The 16,995-nt window shown below is 49.1% G+C and overlaps 1 long non-coding RNA gene across 1 annotated transcript; it reads left to right on the top strand.

Annotated features, from left to right (window-relative positions):
* The first annotated feature begins 14,073 nt into the window (after positions 1–14,073).
* LOC143270588 (uncharacterized) lies at positions 14,074–14,771 on the top strand. Its single transcript, XR_013047793.1, has 2 exons — positions 14,074–14,191; positions 14,365–14,771. It is a non-coding gene; the product is annotated as an uncharacterized LOC143270588 (long non-coding RNA).
* Positions 14,772–16,995: the final 2,224 nt, after the last annotated feature.

Here is a 16,995-nt window from a genome sequence, read left to right as displayed (position 1 = left end):
TGGGGGCTCCTGCCAGGGTTGGGGCCAGCCTGATCTGGTGCAAGTCTTGTGCGTGCGTGCAGCCCAGCCGCAGTGAGTTCGTGTTTGCAGCTGCTCTGTCCTGTCCAGGAAGTAGTTTCTCTGCCGATGTCCACTCCCTCTGGTTCTTACAGTCTTCCTGCCCCTTCTTCGGAGATGACCCCAGAGCCTTGGGGGATGGAGGTGTGATACAGGTGTCCCATTTAGAGCTGAGCACTCCACATTCTCGTTGTCTGCACATGGACTAGCTGTAGGTCTCTGCAAAAAGCAGCTTCTCCGGTGAGGGCTAAGGACTGGTCCACAGACCCCGCGCAGCTTCCACTAAAACCATTATTTTTAAAAAGAGAAAGATATTATTTTAAATGTTTCACATACCCCAGGCTAGACTCGAATTGAGGATAACCATAAGCTTTTGTTGTTGTTGTTTTGTTACTGTTGATGTTTGAAACAGGGTCTATCTATGTAGCCCTGGCTGTCCTGGGGCTCACTAAGGACATTGGACTGGTTTTGAACTCTTGTCTCTAGAGTGCTGGGATTGAAGACATGTACCACCACACCCAGCAACCTTAAACTTCTGATCTGAGATATATGCACCACCATGATCAGAGTTAATTAGGGTTTTGTTTGGTTGGTTGTTGTTGTTTTGAGACACAGTCTGTCTGTGTAGCTCTGCCTGTCCTAGAATTCCCAATGTAGACCAGGCTGGCCTCAAACTCAGAGATCTGCCTACCTCTGCCTCCTGAGTGCTGGGATTAAAGGCGAGCGCCGCCGCTGCTGCTGCTGCTGCTGCTGCTGCCGCCACCGCCGCTGCCACCACCACCTGGCCAGCTTTAGGGTTTTTTGTTTTGTTTTGTTGTTTTGTTTTTCAAGAGATCTGAGGATCTCTGCCAATTGATGGCTGCTGGGGTGTGTGTGTGTGTGTGTGTGTGTGTGTGTGTGTGTGTGTGTGTGTGTGTGACGGGGAGAGTTTTCTTCAGGGATGTGGGCCCTGAGAGGCTACCCATGTTTTGTTTTCAAGGGTTTCTCTGTGTAGTTTTAGTGCCTGTCCTGGATCTTGCTCTGTAGACCAGACTTGCCTCGAACTCACAGAGATCCGCCTGGTCTACCTCCCAAGTGCTGGGATTAAAGGTGTGTGCCACCACCGCCTAGCTTTAGTTTTTAAATTTCTTTCTTTCTTTTCCTTCTTGTAGTTTTGAACCCAGGGCCTCAGGTATGCTGGGGGAGCAAGCTACCACTGAGCTGTGTTTCTAGTCCCCTTAATTATATGTATATTTATTCATATGTAGAAGGAGTACATTCTAAAATACCAATTGGGTGGATAGGGGATACAGGGAAGGGGAGATGGGGAAAAAACTGGAGATGGAATGTTTATGCAAGATGGAATGGGAGTAAATAGGTGTAAACAAAACTAAGGATGTATGAAAAAGATACATGAATATTATAAGCTAATTTAAATATATATGCATATGTGTATATACATATATATATATATATTTACAAATAAGTTTGAACAGGCTGAGTGGTGGTGTCAGTGGCGCACGCCTTTAATCCCAGAACTTGGGAGGCAGAGGCAGGCGGATCTCTGTGAGTTCGAGGCCAGCCTGGTCTACAGAGCAAATTCCAGGATAGCCAGGATTACACAGAGAAACTCTGTCTCAAAAACCAAAAGAAGAAGAAGAAGGAGAAGTTGTTTGAACAGAATTCCCTGCATGGGTAGATAATGCTACACTCATAAGACATGAGTCATTAAACAAAAATTTCAGTACCAGGCCTGGATATCTTTCTATGAATTGTCAGCCAGGGGAACAACAAAAGCCCTCCAGAAAACACAGGCTACTGCCATGACTCTAGATTATCTACCAGAACTAGAATAGTAAGACCCTATTGCTAAAGATAATACATTTGGTCACAGAACCTAGAGAAATCAAGCCGGAGACCTAGACACCTCCTCCCTGTTGGCCAGGTGATATGCAGGCAACTGGGGAAGAAAAGTAACTCATGGTCTTACCCCGTGGTGGACACTGCCAGGGGAAATGTACACACTAATGCAATAGTGGTGTGTAGCTGTCATGGGGGTAACCAATCCCTTTTTGATTGGCTTTGAGGCCTGGCCCATGATTTCCAGTGGGGAATTCATGCCTGGTACTGTAATCCTGATCCAAAGTCCATAGCTGAGGAGATCACAAACCGTAGAGGGAAACTACTACTGTTGCCTCACTAAATGCATGTGGTCAAACTTCCTTCTAGATACGTACGTGAACACTCACAGACTCGTGCTGTTCTTAGAGAAGTTTCTTTTTTCATCAGTCAGCCGTAAAGACGGAGATTCATAACTGGTCAACGTGATCATTCAGGGAGTGATCGTTCCTAAATGTGGTTCCCTGCATTAGGTTAAGCAGACGGGCAAGATTCTAGCATGGATAGGAATGGCTCATGAGATCCCACCCCCAAGCTAAGGAGCTACAGGCAGTGGACGGCTGCTGGTCCTGGTGGGGAGAGGGGAGCTGTAGCCACTGATAAGTTGCCCACGATCTATTAGATGACTCCATGCCAACGTAAAGTAAATAAATAAATTTGATTAATTAGCAATGGAGCTGCCAAGTGCTAATGGGTGGTAAGACCCTGAGTTCAATCTCCAATGCCAAAAAAATAAGTAAATAAATAAACAAAGATAGCGAGGGGGTACAGTGCATCATGGGAAATAGCGAGCCTGTCGAGATCTCACTTAGGAGAGAGATGCTACACATAACCACGTCTGCCCTGCTCCTTTAACGATCGGCAGGGCTGTGGGTACATTCACAGCAGCCTGGCCATAAGCAGGTGAGTGACTCACTGTGCTGCTGGGTGACGAGGTCTGCGATATCATCAGGCTGTAGGGACAGTTCCGTTCCTTCATCAGCTTGTGGAACCATCACTGTGCACACCGAAACATCATGATGAATGCTGGGCACACTGGCACACCATATAATCCCAGTGCTGGGGAGGTGGAGGCAGGAGGGTCAGGAGACCAAGGCCAGCTAGGCTACCTGCTGAGTTGAAAGCCTACCTGGGGGTGCTGGAGAGATGGCTCAGTGGTTAAGAGCACTGACTGCTCTTCCAAAGGAACTGGGTTCAATTCCCAGCACCCACATGACAGTTCACAACTGTCTATAACGCCAGGATCTGGTACCCTCACACACATACATGCAGGCAAACCACCAATGTAAATAAAATAAAAATAAATAAATTAAAAAAAAATAGAAAGCCTACCTGAGTTTCAGGAGACCCTGCCTCGAAAACAAAAACAAAATAAAACCAGACAGTGGTGGTGCACGCCTTTAATCCCAGCACTCCAGAGGCAGAGGCAGACGCAGACAGATCTTCCAGTTCAAGGCCAGCCTGGTCTACAGAGCAAGCTCCAGGACAGCTGGAGATACACAGAGAAAAACCAGTCTCGAATAAATAAGTAAATAATAAAGCATAAAGCACTGTTATGCAGAGTTAGACTGTTCTTGTTTGAGATACAGGGTCTCTCTGTGTAGCTCAGGCTAGCCTTAATATCCTGGTCCTGCTGCCTCAGCCTCCTGTAGGCTTGGAGTTAAGGGTGTGTCATCTACACAGCTACAACTGTACTTTTTAACCAAATCATTTAAAAATCGCTGCAATGTAGTAGATACAGTCTCTCCGCCTGACTGTCCATCTGTCTATCTCTCTCTCTCCCTCCTTCTCTCTCCCCCTCTCTTTCTCCCTCCCTCTCTCTCTCTCTCTTTCTCTCTCAAAATACCTTCTATGTTTATCTTATTGTATTGGTCCTGGGTATCAAACCCACAGACCTACGCATGTAACACATACAAGCCATGCTTTGTCCCGATGAGGTATATACCCACAGACCCAGGTGCTGCATTCAGGTAAGTCCGCTGGAGATGGGGAGGGTTTCACCGTATTGCTCGGCAGGCTTTAAAACCCTCGGCTCAAACTAGCCTCCCCCCCCCCCCCCCCCCCCCCGCCCTACCTTCATCAGTAGCTGGGACTAGCACCCTATACCGTCATCCCAGGGATGACCACTCCCAGCTCCCTAACTTCAGTCTTAATCAATACGTAATAATTGCACGCCTCTTTAATGTTTATGTGTGTATGCCCACCCATGTGTGCCACCGTGTGCATGTGGAGGTCAGGACAGTTCTCAAGAGCCTTTTATGTCCTTCTACTAGGTTGGGCTCGTGGATCAAACTCAGGTTGGCCGGCTTAGCGATCGGCCAGCACCTCTATCCACTGAGCTGTCTCACCGGCCTGTAATTATGCATCCCTATGGGAACTAGGGCAGCCTTTCAATACATATAGGTTATGGTCTTATGCCTGTCCTGCAGGTGAGAAACCGAGGCTGAGGTGCCTAGAGTGACAAGCCAGGTAAGATCAAACAGCCAGCCACCTCCAGCAGGAGTTGGCTCCCTTTGCTTTGTGCCCCGGCCCTGGCATGAGGGAATTCACTGAACGATTCGGCTTGCCCGGCTGAGAACACCCAGTGTGTCCAGATCTGCTGACTCTCCCTCTTCTTCACCCTCTCACTGTCGCTTCCAATGACAACCAGAGCGAGTTTGATGTGCTGGTGGAAGGAGGGGGTGAGAGCTGCTTTCAGAGTTCTGTGTTTTCGGCCTCCGGAGTTGCCTCCTCCTGCCTGTAATTAACTATTTGATTTAGTCTGGTCAATTAATAATCCCACAATTCAGGGGCCGAACACGGAGATGCTAAAAGCATGCTTCCTTTATTTAAAAAAAAAAAAAAAAAAAACATTTTTTGTATAAGTATTTATTTTGGGAAACTGAACAGAAACCACAGGTCTGTTGCTGGTGCCCGTGGGGGAGGGGATTGCAGGCTGTTGGCAGGGGCTTCCCCTGTACTTCGGGCAGGGCACAGAGATGAAGGGCTGGTTAGAGGGCAGGGTCCCCCGCCCTGTGCCCTCTCCCTAGAGATCAGGTTTTCAGCAGTCCCAGAGAAAATAGCTTTTGGAGTCAGCGAATAAAGAGGAAAAAGCATTTGACAGGGAGGCAGGAGCCTGGGGCTCTGTCTCTGACCTTGAAGCACGCTCTTCCCCTCCCAGAGCCCTAGTTTATTCATGTGCAAAATGGAAAGTGGCCAAATTATACTAGAGACGGGAAATTGAACTCAGTTTTTCTACTGACGGGCAGTAGCTGTGGCTGGGTGAGGATGGAAATCTGTGATTGATTATCAATGTCTGCCATGGATACAGGTAATTGGGGAATAGGGCAAGATGTGCCTAATACAGTAAGGCTTTGGTGTCTAAAGGTTTCACATCCATGAATTTAACCAACCATGGAATAAAAATAAAAAATAATAAAAAAAAAACCATGTGTGTATGTGTTTGTGTGTGTGTTCCTGTGGGGGGGGGGGCGGTGTATGTGTTCCTGTGTGTGTGTGTTTTGTTGCTGGGGAATTAGACCCAGGGCCTCAGGCATGCAAAGCAAGCACTGTTCTGAGCCACATACATCCTCAATGCCCCACCCCCTCTTTTTGAGAAAGGGTCTCATTCTGTAGCCTGGGCTGGCCTTGAACTTGCTATGTACCCCAGACTGTCCTGGAACTCTCCGAGTGCTCTCTGTGTACCACACGTGCCTTGTGCCCTTGGAGGCCAGGCGACTATGTTGGATCCCCTGGGACTGGAGTTACGGGTGGTTGTGTACCGGCACAGGGGTGTTGGGAACTGAACTCTGGTCTCTCCAAGAGCAGCCCGTGCTCTTAACCGCTCAATCATCTCTCTAAAGCCCTGGCCTCATTTTGTGAGCCGTGGAGTCTTGGAAAGGTGTGAAGGAAAAGACGAGCAGAGCAACGAGACAAATGAGAGAGAGTGTCGTCAAGGTTACATCCACTAACAATGTCATTCCTGCTCTCGGCCCTTTAGATAAGCTCTCCTGGTGGGGAGATCGACCTGGGGTGACTTAGAACTTCAGGTTGCGTTATTTGAATACCCACGGAAGTGTGTCACATGGGAAAGCTGTTCGTCATCCATATACCAGTTTCAAAATGGTTGAGCGCATGTTACCATGGAGAGGCTCTGCCACCCTCTCACAGACAGACACTCAGGGATCCGTGCTGTGGGTGATTGATTGATAAACAAAACACTGATTGGCCAGTAGCCAGGCAGGAAGTATAGGCGGGACTAGCAGAGAGGAGAATTGAGAGAACAGGAAGGCAGAGAGGAGGAGACGCCAGCCTGCCGTCCAGGGAGCATGATGTAAAGGCAGCAGGTAAAGCCACAGAACACGTAGCAACATATAGATGAACAGAAATGGGCTGAGTATAAGAGTAAGAGCTAGACAGTGGTAGACCTGAGCTGATGGCCAAGCAGTTTAAATAATATAAGCATCTGTATGTTTATTTTATAAGTGGGCTATGGGACTGCCGGGGCTTGGCGGGACCTGGAGAGAAAAACTCTAGCTATAGATCCGGACAAGGAAGTGTTTAGTCCAAGACCATACAACTAGCTTGGTGGCCCCGTCTTTGCATCTTGACTTCCTGCCAGCGGTGGTGGCGCACGCCTTTGATCCCAACACTCAGGAGGCCCAGGCAGATCTCTTGAGTTCAAGGCCAACCTAGTCTACAAAGTGAGTTCCAGGACAGCCACAGCTACACAGGGAAACCCTGTCTCGAAAAACAAAAAAACAAACAAAAAAAGAATCTTGACTTTTCATTCAGTGAATCAAACTTACCTTGGCCAGCACGCCAGTTACTTCAGCAGTCAGTATCCCACCTGAGCAAGACCTTCCGCCAGTTCTCAGGGAGGTCTAGCCTCCAACTCAAGGACACATTGTAAGAAGTTATAACACAGAATGAGATCTTTAGGGAACCTCGGAGGCTCAAAGGAAGGAGACAGTGGATGGAGAGGAAAGAAGTCTGGCATTCGAGCAGAGGCAGAGGCAGGCATGGGGGAGAGAGCCCTCTGGCTGAGCTGGTGTTTCTCCCCTCACCCAGCTATTGTCTCCAGTATCAGCCAGGGCGCTCGGTCTACAGTAAAGCTCAACCAGGGTCACTGACTTACACAGGCTAGAACTTACTCTAGCAAAAATGGAGAGAGGAAGTCAGGCTGTGCTCATGGCGCTAGGGAGGGAAAGGCAGAAGGCTTGGGAGTTCAAGGTCAGCCTCCTCTCGGAGGCCAGGCCACAACAGACTCCATCGCAAAAAATCAAGTGCATGAAATTTATCCATCCAGCAAATATTTAATAAATGTCTGCTATGTTCCAAGTACAGTGCTAAGTGCTCTTCCTTGGGACTTGACTCCACTAGGGTCGGCCATCGCCAAGCCCGTCTTTCCCTCCCTCTCTTCCTGATAAACAAAGATAGCAGCAGTAGCAGCCATTTACAAAATATCCCACGGGCTTGCTAAGCAATACACACCAACTGATTCATTTAGTCATTCCTCAAAACGTGAGGCTTTTGGGAGGGTGGAGTCTGTGAGACTCAGATTCCAGTACGCCAAGCATGTCTTCTTCCACTAGAGACTGACACCCTCAGCTCCTATTAACTTTACACAGTAGAGAAAAGCCAAGCCCGAAGACTGTGCATAGAATCCCAAGGCCACATAGCCAAGAAATAGGTGTATTGCTTAGCCAGATCTCATTACAGATGGTTGTGAGCCACCATGTGGTTGCTGGGACTTGAACTCAGGACCTCTGGGAGAGCAGTCAGTGCTCTTAACCTCTGAGCCATCTCTCCAGCCCAAATCCAACTACTTCTGTCTTACCTCTCTGTCTATCAAGTGAATCAAGGAGCTGCCTTCCTTGAGCGATATTGACCTCGTATGGCTGGGACGATGGTGCGGTCCATAAAAGGGCTTACTGCACGACAGTGGGAACCTTACTTCTGTTCCCTAGCACTAAATAAAAGCCAAGGTTGGTGACACATGCCTGTAATCTTAGCACTGGGGAGGCCGGGACAGGAGGACTCCTGGAGCTCGCTGGCCAGATAATCTCGCTGGATCGGGGAACTCGGCGTTTGGTGAAGAGACTGTGTCAAAAATTAATACGGAGAACAATAGAGAGAGAGATGCTTGAAACTGTCCTCCGGGCTCTACGTGCACATGCATGCACACATGAACAGGTACATGTGCATAGTCCACTGGCCCATACAGGCATAGAAAAGTAAAAAGAGTAGCTCAGTGACATGGGACAACACGTGACCTGGTGTCATACTGCCCTCTGCTCTAGCTGAGACTCAGCAGCTCCCTCGAACCTATAGAGCAAATCCCAAACATGCCCAGAAGATGACAAAGCTCAGGGTGGCCTGGCCCCTGCCTCATCTGCCCCACAACTGTTGCCCCTCTTTTTTTTACTAACTGACCTTGAAGAATCTGGAAATCGCCAGACTCAGCCTTGGCAACAACCTTCTCCCTGGCTAGAATACCCATCCCTTATGTTTCTCTCCCGGAGCTTTCTTCTGTCTGCCGAGAGTGTCCTTCCCCATTCTGCAGCATCTTCCTGCTATGGGCAAACCCATCTTAGCCCGGGCACCCTTCCTCAGCCTGAGCTTTCTATCCCCTAAATACGCCCTCCTCTTCTTCCTGTGCCTCATAAATTCCCTCCTCCTTGTCTGTCCAGAATGAGTGTCACTTCCCCACGGAGACCTTCTGCTTCACTTTCCCTTGTCCCTTGTATTTCCCTACAGCCTTTGCTACAACTGTGTGTTTTTGTGCCCATGTGACTGTGTGCATGTGTCTCCTGATTAATGCCCCTGAATCTCCCTCTCCCCCTCCCCCTCTTAATCCTCTTTCTTTTTTTTTCTTTGCACAGAGTCTCATGTAACCCAGACTGGCTTAAAACTCAATATGTAGCTGAGGATGAACTTGAATTTGGAATCCTCCTGCCTCCACCTCCCCACTGCATCACCATCCCAGTTTATGGATCACTGGGGGCAGAACCCAGGGTGCATGTTAGGCAAGCACTCTGCCAACTGAGTTACATCCCAGCCTCATTAAATCCTTCCCAAAAGTAAGGATTGTTTTCTCTTGTTCCCCGTGGTGTGGACTAGCGCACAGTAGGCACTCCATCTTGAATGCACGATGTGGTGGACCCATTGCCCTCCTTAAGCCTTTGGACATAATAATAATGACCACGATGGTTTATTGAGCTCTTTCAGCAGCCTAAGCACTTTCTCATGCTATTTCATTGGCTCATCAGATAACTCTATGATGCTGTTTTAATTACTAGTATATCCATATGAGAGATGAGGTCCAGAGACACGCCACTCCTTGGCTAAAGTGGCATCAGGTGTAAGAAGAAGAGCAGGGTTCCTCCTGCCCAGGCCTCTTCTTCTCCTGGCCCCGGTACACTACGCCAGTCACTTGGTGTCACCTCACTGAGGTGCTTCCGGGACTGTCCATGTTGCCCGCTCCTGTCCCTTCAGATCCTCCACCAACGGGCTTCTGCCTTGAACTCTGAAGCTACCATCGGGAGATCAGCAAGTCTGTGAGAGTGGTTCCTTAGTGTAGTATTAGAGCACCTAGAAAGAGCAGGCAGCAGGGTTCAACGCCTGCCTGTCCTTCCGACCGTGACCTAGAAGTGAGATGCTGAACCTGAAAAGCGAGGACTTCCCGATTTTGCTTTACTGCAACTGACCCAGCTGTCCCTGTAGCGATGCTGTGCTTGCTGCGTCATCACCATTAGCAGGCTCCAGAGAAGCCGGAGTCCCTGGGAGCCCCTCAGAATGATCCAGAGAGAGAAGCCTAGTTCGTCGATATGTATTCTTTGTATTTATTGGGCTTAAGCTTGTACAGTCATACTTTTTGCACGTTTCATATTTGATGACAAAACACACCCAGATACTTTTGACTGGGGTGTGGTCGGGCACATCTGTAATTACAGCCTAGGGGTTTCAAGGTCATCCATAGCTGCCCATGAAGAGATGAGACGTAGAGACAGGAGTCTCCTCGGAAGCCAGAGAGCCAGCCAGCCTGGCACGCACAGTGGCAACAAAACAAATGGACATGGTCACAAACCAAGTGGGAGGTGAGGACTGACATCTAAGTTAGACCTCCGTACACAAGGTGTGGCGCTTGTGCACCCACACTTACACACGTGAGTGTGAACACATACATGCACATTGTATTTACACAAACACACACATATACACACACACACAAGATACAGCCTTGGAATGTAGTTCAGTGGCAGGGGGCTTACGCAAGAACTTGGATTTGATCCCCATCACTTTATAAAGTTTCTTTTTCCATTCAATGATTGTTTTATTTACTTTTAGTATTTTATTTTTTATGTTCATTGGTTCATACTGCATGTCTGTCTGTGTGAGAGTGCCAGATCTTGGAGTTACAGACAGTTGTGAGCTACCATGTGGGTGCTGGGAATTGAACCCGGATCCTCTGAAAAAACAGTCAATGCTCCTATTGCTGAGCCATCTCTCCAGCCCCTCTTTATTTAACTTTTTTTTTTAAATGAACTTAGCTATTGTGGTGCTGGGGATTGAACTCTCAGCCTCACAGAAAGTTTTGCCAATTTGAGTTCTATGTCCCAACAGCAAGGGGAAAAAAGGGTGGTGGTGGGCGGGGGAACGATGAGCTGATAAATGCTACCCACAAGCAGGGCCTAGGAAGATGGCTCAGCTCATGAAGAGATTGCCTCCCAAGCCAGAGGAGGACCTGAGTTAGAGCGGTAACATGCGTGTAAAGCTGGGCACGGAGGCACATGCCTGTGATCGCAGCACTGCAGAGGCAGAGACAGGAGGATTCCTGGGACTTGCTGGCCAGCACACCTGGTTGAGTCAGCAAGTTCCTTGTTCAGTGAGAGAGCCTTCTCCATGAGGTGGAGGGACTGAGGAGTTCAGTGAGAGAGCCTTCTCCATGAGGTGGAGGGACTGAGGAGTTCAGTGAGAGAGCCTTCTCAATGAAATGGAGGGACTGAGGAGACAACTCAGTGGATAAAACACTTGCCATGCAAGTGTGAAGACTTGAGTAAGGTCCCCAGAGCCCACATAAAACGTGGCAGGCCCGGACAAGCTGCTGGCTAGACTAGCCAGAATTAGTGAGTTCCTGGTTCTTCTGGAGAGCAGTCAAGTAGGACAGGCATACACACACACACACACACACACACACACACACACACACATACACACACACACACACACACACACACACACACACGCATATGCACCCAAACACAGATGTGTGCTCACACATTTGTGAACATGCATACACATATGGATATACAATATACACATAAAAAAAACAAAAAAACTAAATGAAAATAGAGTGATGGAAGAAGATATTCTTCTTTCTTTTTCTTTCTTTTTTATTCCTCTATTATGTCTTCCCACTCCAGAGAATCCAAAGCCTCTGGCCTCCCTACACAATTAAAAAAATTAAAATTAAAATAATTAACTAACCTGGCATTAATAAAGACAAAAATGAATAAAAGCAAAGGGAATCTAGCCTGGGGATGAGATGAAGCTACAGATGTTGGTGTGGGAACCTGAGCTAGTCTAGGGTTCTGATCTCAGCAGTGTGTGTGTGTGTACACTGGGATTCATCACAGTATACAGAAGAGAGCAAGTTCTGGAGGTGTTGAGACTTGGGGTAGTACGAGAAGCCTGGATGCTTTCTTTCTCTCTCTCTCTTTCTTTCTTTCTTTCGGTATGTATGTATGTATGTATGTATGTATGTATGTATGTATTTATTATTTATTTATTTCTCCCTTTCTTTCTTTCTTTCTTCCTTCCTTTCTTTCTTTCTCACTTTCTCTCCTTTTCTTTCCTTTTCAAGACAGGGTTTCTCTGTGTAGTCTTGGTTATTCTGGAACTCACTCTGTAGACAAGGTTGGCCTGGAACACACAGAGATCTACCTGCCTCTGCCTCCCAAGTGCTGGGATTAAAGGCGTGTGCCAACACTGCCTGGCTCCTTTTCTTTTCAAATAAAATACAAAATGAAGTAAAAGGGACCTGAATGGCATGGAGCTTCCATTGCTGGACCCACAGGCACACAGGATTTGGTTGCCACACGCCACCACCACCACCCACCCCATGCCAGCAGTATCACACACCAGTATACAGATAACCTACACACACAAGTTCATGCACACCTGCACACACGTGTATATATATGCATTAAAAAAACCCATGCTAAGTAAACATAGATATTTTTAGCTAGACAATGTCATGTATTTTCATTTACTTGACCTATCAAAATGAGGCCAAGGCTAGAGATGCAGCAGGCAGGTCAGGGGCTACCTCCATGGGGTAGAGAAAGGTGGACTGATGTCCCATTACCTATGGTGGGACACCTTGCTCACCCTTGATGCAGCGGGGAGGGACTCGGTCCTGCCTCAACTAAGGACTTAATCTTCTGGAGGAGGAGATGAGGGGTGGGGGGTGGGGGAAGAGGAGGGAGGAGGAATGAGAAGGGGATCTGTGGTTGGTATGTAAAATGAATTTTTTTTAAAAAAAATTTTTTTTAAAGTGGAGTGATGGTTAAGTGAGCCACAGGCTTGCTGGTGAGGCGAGGACAAGGAGGAAATGGTAGAAACAAAGACGCACAACACAGGGGTGGTCCCTCGATGCACACTTTGAGGTGGCTAACTGGGAGCTGGGCGTGTAACTCCACGGTAGAATGTGTGCCTAGCATGTGGAAGACCCTGGTTCAATGCCCGGTACCAGAAAAAGAAAAAAAAAAAAATGTCCTGTGTGTCGGGTATAATTTGCAACCAACCCCAGCAATGGAGGCTGAGGGTAGCAGGAAGAAAAAAATAAATTACAATGAATAAAACATGTCTATGTGAGCGCAGATGCCCACAGGTGCCAGAGGCACTGGATCCTTTAGAGTTGGAGTTACAGGCCATTGTCAACTGTCTGGTGTGGGTTCTGGAACAGAACTCAAGCCCTCTGCAAGAGAAGTATGTGCTCTTAACCCATGAGTCATCTCTCCAGTTTTCTTACACAGACCAGATTACACAGTATTCACCAAGTCTCCTGGCAACGTATCAATTACCATTCCAGATCAACATATTCTCCCCCTTCCCTTTTTCTTTTGGAGACAAGGTCTCACTGTAGCTACTGCTGGCCTGGACCTTGCTATGGGGACCAGTCGGGCCCTGAACTCAGAGACCCACCTGCTTCTGCTTCCTGCGTGCTGAGATTAAAGATGTGCACCACCACACCAGGAAAATATCAGAACATTCTCTTTCATGGCTCCAGCATGTGGCTCTCCCTGGCGCTGGCTCTTCTTCCACCCTGGACTTGACCAACCCACTATTTCTCTCAAAGATTAAGCTCCAACTTGCCTGCCTCAGGCTTGCCTGTGACTGTGACCTCCTTCACAGGCACTGTGAGTGGGGGCTCTAACTCCCAGCAGGTGACTGACCCCACAGGCTGCCTGCTTTGCCAAAGTCATTTGTGTCTTCTAGTTTGTCCTGTCTTCCAGCTAAGTGTCCAGACTCCCTCTCTTGGTCATCAGCATGACTTCAGACAACTAAACTCTGGGGGTCTCAGATGCCTTGGGGACATTAACATACAGAGAGAGAGAGAGAGAGAGAGAGAGAGAGAGAGAGAGAGAGAGAGAGAGAGAGAGAGAGAGAACACAGGGCACAGCTCAGGGCCAGCTGGTGTCATTTGATCTCTTAGGGGTGGGAGGGGGAGGTGGGCAGAGCCCTGGGTCTGTGGCCACCTGCTTTGGGTAGGGCATTAATGCCTGGTGCTGAGGCAAGAAGGTGAGGCCGAGCTGGGCGGCCCTGGGAACCCGGGAAAGAGGCGAGGCTGGAGTGGAAACGTTTAGAATGAGAACAAACGGGCCCCTGAATGGGAGCTTTTATTCCTGCCGCTGAGGGCTTTGTTCCCCAAACACGTGACACACAAAAGCCTCTACTTGAATTCGGGAACCCAAATTGGTTCTCAGGTGGGGGAGGAGAGGGGTGTCCGGATTTCGGTATTCCTTAAAGGGACAATGCTGTGGGCTAACTGGTCCCAGGGTTCGGGTCCTCATTGTCAGGGGGAGAGGGGCGGGAGGGGCAGGGGTGGGTGTGAACTGGACCTGTGGGGGTGGGGCTCCTGTTCAGAAGAGGATGAGGGGGGCAGAGGAGGGAGGAGGCAAAGTGGGGAGAATGGAAGGCAGCCCTGGCCCCGGGCCTGAGAAAGAGAAGGCACTGAAGGCAGAGAGGGAGACGAGAACCAGGGAAAGGAGAGGTTAGAAAGTTCTCAGTGGTCCCCCGTCCCGCCTGATGAAGGCTCTTCCCAGCTCTCAGCCACACTGGCTGCCCGCCCGCCTCGCGGTTCCCCCAAGTCCCCAGCTGGATCTCGCCTCTGGGTTTCTGCCGCGGCCCGTCCCTCCACCTGACCTGCTTCCCACCCACCTACAGGATTACGTTGATCCGGTAATCCCAGATGCCACCCCCTCAGAGGGAAACGAGAAACCTGCCATGCCTCATCCATCTTGTGCCCAGCTCTGGGCTCTCTCCCGGAGGTCAGCACAATGCTTCACCGAGCGAGCGGGTGACTAAGACACCTGAGCCTGCCTGGCTAAGTGGGGCAAGGATGGTGGCTGCCACGGCGCTCATCCCTCCTCTGTCTAAAAGCCATTGATTTTAGGGTCAGGTGGACTCCGGCCTCTCTTTGAAACTTTGTAAGGGGGGGGGGGATGCCTTAGGCAAACCTCTAATTTCATTTTCGTCTCCCTCTCTCCCTCCCTCTCTTCCTTCCCTTGTTTTTTTGTTTTTGAGACACCATCTAGCTATTAAAAAAAAAAAAAAAAAAAAAAAAAAAAAAACTCCTGATCCTCCTGCCTCAGCCTCCTGAATGCTGGGATTAGAGGTGCAGAACACCATGCCTGGCTTGATAGGTCATTTCCGAAGCAGGTTTTTGTTTGTTTGCCTATGTGTCTGGAGACCAAAAGGAGGGTCTTGAGTATGCCAGGCAAGCACTCTACCAACTAAACTGCACCCCCACTCCCCAGCCACCCCACCCCACCCCCGCCCCCAGCATGACTCGATCGATCGATCGATCGGTCCTACTGACAGATGATCAGTCTCAGGGAGGTTTAGAGTTCGCCTGAGAACACACAGGAAGGAGCCGAGTCAGGATTCGAAACCAGCTCTACCTTACCCCAAAGGTTGTGCTCTGCCTTCTTCAACTCTGTTGTCCTCTTTTATTTCTGAAACTTGGAAGCCAGAGCCCCAGCACACGGTTTGGACAAGCAGGATTGGAAGGGGCCACCCCAGTCCCCCTGTTAGCGTCCAGCTAGAGGTCTTACGGTATTATAGGTAGAGGGCTGAGTTCTGGACCACTGTCTCTGTGCTTTAATTAACTTATATCTGAGACTGAATTTCCCGGCACATACCTTTAATCCCAGCACTTGGGGGTGGGGGCATTAGGGGGCAGAGGCAGGCAGATCTCTGTGAGCTCCAGCACAGCCTGGTCTACAAAGTGAGTTCCAGGACAGCCAGAGCTACATAGTGAGACCCCTTTCTCCATTTTTTTTCATCCACATGCACATACACAAATTAAAAAATGAATTTAGGGGGCTGGGAAGATGGCACAGGGGTTAAGAGTACAAGCTGTGCTTCCGGAGGACCCGGGTTCAATTCCCAGCACCCACCATGGCAGCTCACACCTATCTGTAACTCCAATTCCAAGGTTTATGACACTATCATACAGACATACATGCAGCCAAAACACCAATGAACACAAAATAAAAATAAATTATTAAAAAAAAGTTAAGTGAAAAATATTTTTGAAAATATATATCTTTGAGGGCTAAGAATGCAGGTTATTTGCATGGTGTATACAAGGCCCTGAGATTAGTTGGCGGCAACTGCAGAAACCCAGAGGTCCTGGGGGGTGCATGCTTGGGAGGCAGAGGCAGGAGGATCAGAAACTTAAAAGTCATTCTTGGCCTTCTTGGGAATTAGAGGCGAGCTTGAAGCTAGAGATGCTGTGTCAGAAAAAAAAAAGTTATTTCACAGCATCCCCTATGACTGTGGTCCTCACTGCTTAGGGAGCTGACATGGGAGGGGGCTAGTTTGAACTCAGGAATTGAAGGTCAGCCTGGATAACAAGAAAGGTGTCCTAACTCATAAGGGAGTTTCCATCTATTGGCCTGACGGCCGCCCTGGAGAAGAGCTGAAGGATGTGGAAGGAGGAAATCCTGTCAACTCTGTGGTGGGGGCACATGCCTTCAGCCTGGGGGAGACTCTGTGGGGAGGGGGCCACGCACACTGATCTGGGCTGAAGGGATGGTCAGGTCCATTTTTAGCTCCGAGCTGCAGACTGGGCCTTAGGCGCAGAGGCCCTTTAAGGTCATGCCCCCATATTCCTTCCCTAATTAGCCAGCTAAAGAAAGCTGGCTGGAAATGGGATTGCCCAGACCCAGCTTCAGGGCTGGGGATCGGATCGGAATCCTTGCGCTAATCTGCTGAGATCATCAGTTCCTGTGCCCTTCAGGTGGCAGGTAGTGATTCTGAGTGCTGCCCAGCGGCCCAGGGGCTGCCACTGGAGGAGGGCTGGGCCTCCTCTCCTCCAGCCTGCCCTCCCACCTGCCTCTGAGGTGGGGACCAGTAGGGGACAGAGGCAGGAAGGAGGAGGTAAACAGCTCCTTTGTACAACCTGCTCTACTCTCCAAGCAGGAGCCACATCTGTCCCTCCACGCCTGTCTTAGGAAACCACACTGTGAGGCACCTTTACCATTTATCATGCTTTCCTTCTTTCTTTTTTTTTTTTTTAGTTTTGGTGCCGGTCCTGGATCTCACTCTGTAGACCAAGCTGGCCTCGAACTCACAGAGATCCGCCCGCCTCTGCCTCCCGACTTGGCCCCTCTTAGCCTGTCTCCCCATCTGTGAAATAGGTGTGTGAGAATAGTATCTACTATTCAAAGGCTTGCTGGAATAAAGCAGGCCTCGGATGTGCCTGCTCACCAGTCTGGGATGAAGGACTTGGGGGTCTCCAAGATGGCTCTCTACAGGGAAAACTTCCTGCTGCCAGGTGTGACAACCTGA

Source organism: Peromyscus maniculatus, chromosome 23, assembly GCF_049852395.1.
Source record: "Peromyscus maniculatus bairdii isolate BWxNUB_F1_BW_parent chromosome 23, HU_Pman_BW_mat_3.1, whole genome shotgun sequence".
In the NCBI taxonomy this organism is placed as follows: domain Eukaryota; kingdom Metazoa; phylum Chordata; class Mammalia; order Rodentia; family Cricetidae; genus Peromyscus; species Peromyscus maniculatus.
The sequence above is the reverse complement of the archived record's forward strand: the minus strand, read 5'-3'. Positions and strand labels throughout refer to the sequence as shown.